Genomic DNA, 4,405 nt, shown 5'->3' on the forward strand with positions numbered 1-4,405 from the left:
GATATCGGGGGTGGGAGGGCAGTGGATGGGGGGAGGGGGGTGGTTACTTTGTGAGGGTGAAAAGGGTAACTATTGCATTGTTCTGTACACCAGAAACTAACAATAAAAAAAGAAGAAAAAGAAAACAAAAAGATCAAAGATAAATAATAGTAAAATGGCAATAACTACATATCTATCAACAATTACTTTAAATGTAAATGGATTAAATGCTCCAATCAAAAGACATAGAGTGAGACTTCCAGTAAGATGTTGGAATAGACAGATGCTGTGCCGACTGCCTCCCAGGATCACACCAAAATTACAAATAATTTATAAGATATTCAACCTCGGAAGTTCCCTGGTCACTAGATGAGCAGAACCTCTAACTGAAAGACTTAAAGAGGAGGCCATGTCCAGTATAGTAGGAGGGGTGGAGACGAGAGAGGGCGAACCCCATGAGGGACACCTCAGTGGTGGGGAGGCTTCTCCGGTTGGGGGAGAGACCCTCCAGCCCTACACTGCTCTCACGAGTCCAGAGTTACTTTGCCGGGAAGAGGAGTTCTAGGATAGCTGGAAGCATAAAATAGTGAGGACTCTTTTTGCTCAACTCAGTGAGGCTGAGAGTGACTGGAGAACCAGTGGAGCTGGCAAACCAACGCGCTTGCTGGTGAGCACTCACCCGGTCCCTATTGGAGGGAGTAGCTTTGTGAGCAGGAACCAGGAGCCTGTCGGAAGGACTGAACTGAGTGCCCTTGGCATGGGAGCTGGAGGTTTTGGGGACCATTGTTCCCCTGGTGTGGCGCTTGCACATGAGTAGTGCACAGGAGGGCGCCATTTTTTCAGGGCTGGGCCCTCCCACAGAGGCTCAGGTCTGGGATTGCATTGGTCTGCAGGAATTGGTGCAGGAGTTTGTGTGTGCGTGTGTGCATGCGTGCATGCGCATGCGACCTTGGATCCCCACCCTCCACATTACTTGTGCTGCGTAGCCAGGAAAATGCCTGGCAGGCACAGACCGAGTCAAACAGACTGCTTATTGAGACCCAGGAGTGCGCAACTCGTCTTAGGTCGCTGATTTCTGCACTGCATGTGCAGAGTTGCCTGGGTGGCCATTGAATGTCAGGCTGCTCAGCCTGATCCTCGAGTGGCTGATTGGGACAAGCTGAGGCTGGGAGTTTTCCTGGGAGTCTAGGGCCACAAGCTCTGCGCCTGAGTGATTCATCCAGGGATTTCCAGGTGAGTTTGTGTGGGATGGCTGCTGATGCAGGAGTACATGTTGCTCTGACTTGGTGGGGGCCACGGACCACATCCTGTGGTGCCTTGGGGGCCTGCCCTGCCCACCTAAAGCTGTGTTGCCAGGGGAACCCTGAGCTTCTGGTCCCTGGCCCCTACCTCTGCAGGACACAGAGGGTTTTTTGCAGCAGCACACAGCCTGCAACAATCTGTGAGGATTTTTGGTGGTGAGCACGGTTCCAGAGCACACAGCAACAAATTGTGTGAAGCTTCCTTCAACTCTAGAGGGATGTCGGCACATGACGCACTGAGCCCATCCCCCCAACAGCTGGTGCTTTGTCTCCGAGAGTCCATCTATTGCTAAGCAAGTGATATGCAGATTAAAGAGGGCGGAGAGCCCTTTCAACTATTTTTTCTTTCTTTTTTTTTTTTTTTTGCTTTCTAGGCAATCTAATACAACAAAGCAATCAGAGTGCTAGCCAGAATGAAGAAACAAAAGAAACATGTCCCAAGTAAAAGATCAGAAGAAACCTCTAAAAATGGAACTAAATGAAACAGATGTATCCAACCTTTCAGAGACAGAGTTTAGAACACTGATGATAAGAATGTTCCAGGAACTTAAGGAGGACATAAAGAAGGACACAAAAATCATAAGAAACAACTATGTAGAACTAAAGAACACAATAACTGAAATGAAGAATACACTTGAAGGAATCACCAGTAGATTAGATAAAGCAGAGGATTGGATCACTGATTTAGAAGACAAAATAGCAGAAATCACACAGTGGGAAAAACATAAAGAATAAAACAACAATGAAAATAGTTTAAGAGACATGTGGGACAACATCAAGTGCAACAACATTCGCATCACAGGAATACCAGAAGGAGAAGAGAAGAAGCAAGGGATCGAGAATGTATTTGAAGAAATAATGACTGAGAACTTCCCTACCCTGGTGAAGGAAATNATATATATATATATATATATATATATATATATATATATTATCATGTCATGTGCAAATAATGACAGTTTTACTTCTTTCTTCTTTCTTTCCATTTTGGATGAATTTTATTTCTTTTTCTTGTATGATTGCTGTGGCTAAGACTTCCAATATTATGTTGAATAAAAGTGGTGAAAGTGGCCATCCTTTTCTTGTTCCTCATTTTAAGGAGGATGTTTTTAGCTTTTCCCCATTGTATGAGGTTATGAGGTTAGCTGCAGGTTTGTTTTATATGGCTTTTTATCATGTTGAGGAATGTTTTCTCTATTCCCAATTTGCTGAGAGTTTTTATCATAAATTGCTGATGGAATTTGTCCAATGCTTTTTCTGCATCTATTTATATGACCACATGATTTTTATCTTTCATTTTGTTTATGTGATATATCACATTAATTGATTTGCAGATATTGAAGCAACCTTGCATCCCAGGAATAAATTTCATTTGATTGTGGTTTATTCCTTTTTAATACATTGCTGAGTTCAGTTTTCTAATATTTTGTTGAGGATTTTTGCATCTATATTCATCAGGGATATTGACCTATAATTTTCTCGTTTTTTGGTAATGTCTTTGTTGGTTTTGGAATCAGGATAATGGTGGTTTCATAAAATAAGCTTGGGAGAGTTCCCTCCACTTGACTTTTTTGGAATTGTTTGAGAAGGATCAGTGTTAATTCTTAATTCTTCTTTGAATATTTGGCAAAATATACCTGTGAAGCCATCTGGTCCAGGACTTTTTTCATGTTCGGAGTTTTTTTATTACAGATTCGATTTTGTTAGTAGTCATCAGTGATTTCAGATTTTCTGTTTCTTCTTGATTCAGTCTTGGAAGATTGTATCTTTCCAGGAATTTATCCATTTCTGCCAGACTATCCAATTTGTTGCCATATAATTGTTTGCAATATTTTCTCATAATCCTTTGTATTTTTGTGGTTTCAGTTGTTGCTTCTCTCCTTTCATTTCTGCTTTTATTTATTTTGGTCCTCTATCTTTTTTCTTGATGAGTCTGACTAAAGGTTTACCAATTTTGCTAATCGTTTCAAAGAACCATCCCTTAGTTTCATTGACCTTTTTTATTTTTTTAGACTATTTAGATTTCGACTCTGATTTTCATTATTTCCTTCTTTCTACTCACTTTAGGCTTTGATTGCTGTTCTTTTTCTAGTTCCTTCAAATGTATGGTTACATTGTTTATTACCGATTTTTCTGTTTCTTTAGATAGGCCTGTATTGCTACTCTTTACCTCTTAGGATTCCTTTCACTGTGTCCCATAGATTTGGGGTCATTGTGTTTTCATTTCACTTGTCTCAAGCTATCTTTTGATTTTTTTCTTTGATCTCATCTTTGACTCATCATTATTTAGTAGCAATTTATTTAATCTTCATGTATTAGTGTGTTTTTCAGGGGTTTTTTCTTGCAATTGTTTTCTGGTTTCATACCATTATGGTGAAAGGAGACACTTGATAGACTTATTTTGTGGACTAACATGTGGTGTATCTTGGAAAATATTTCATGTGCACTTGCGAAGAATGTATATTCTCCTGCTTTGGGGTAAAATGCTCTAAAAATATCAATTAAATCTATTTGGTCTAGTGTGTCATTTAAGGCCCCTGTTTCCTTGTTGATTTTCTGTCTGGTAGATCTGCTTATTGGTGTCAATGGGGTGTTAAAATCACCCACTATAATAATAGTACTGCCAATCTTTCCCTTTATGTCAGTCAATATTGGCTTTATATATTTAGATGTTCCCATGTTGGGTGCATATATGATTACAATGGTTAACTCCTCTTGTTGGATTGATTTCTTTATCATTATGTAATGTCCCTCTTTGCCTCTTATTATAGCCCTTGTTTTAAAGTCTATTTTGTGTGATATAAGAATTGCTACCCCCGTTGGTTTGTTGTTTTTTTCATTCACATGAAATATATTTTCCCATCCCTTTACTTTCACTCTGCGTTTGTCTTTCGATCTGAAGAGGGTCTCTTGTAGACAGCATACGAGGTTGGACACTTAAGTTTGCAAACTCATCCTAGAAAAAGTCCTACATACCTCATTGATAAATATCACTATGGTCACCTTTGAAGTACTTCCCTTGGGAAGATGTGCACTGATGCCAGTGCCTAGTCCACCCTTCAAAGCAATTTTGGAACTCTTTTTCTGGAATGGCCATCAGAGCTGTTGTCATATTACCCTTGATG

This window comes from Hipposideros armiger, unplaced genomic scaffold, assembly GCF_001890085.2.
Source record: "Hipposideros armiger isolate ML-2016 unplaced genomic scaffold, ASM189008v1 scaffold_545, whole genome shotgun sequence".
In the NCBI taxonomy this organism is placed as follows: Eukaryota; Metazoa; Chordata; class Mammalia; order Chiroptera; family Hipposideridae; genus Hipposideros; species Hipposideros armiger.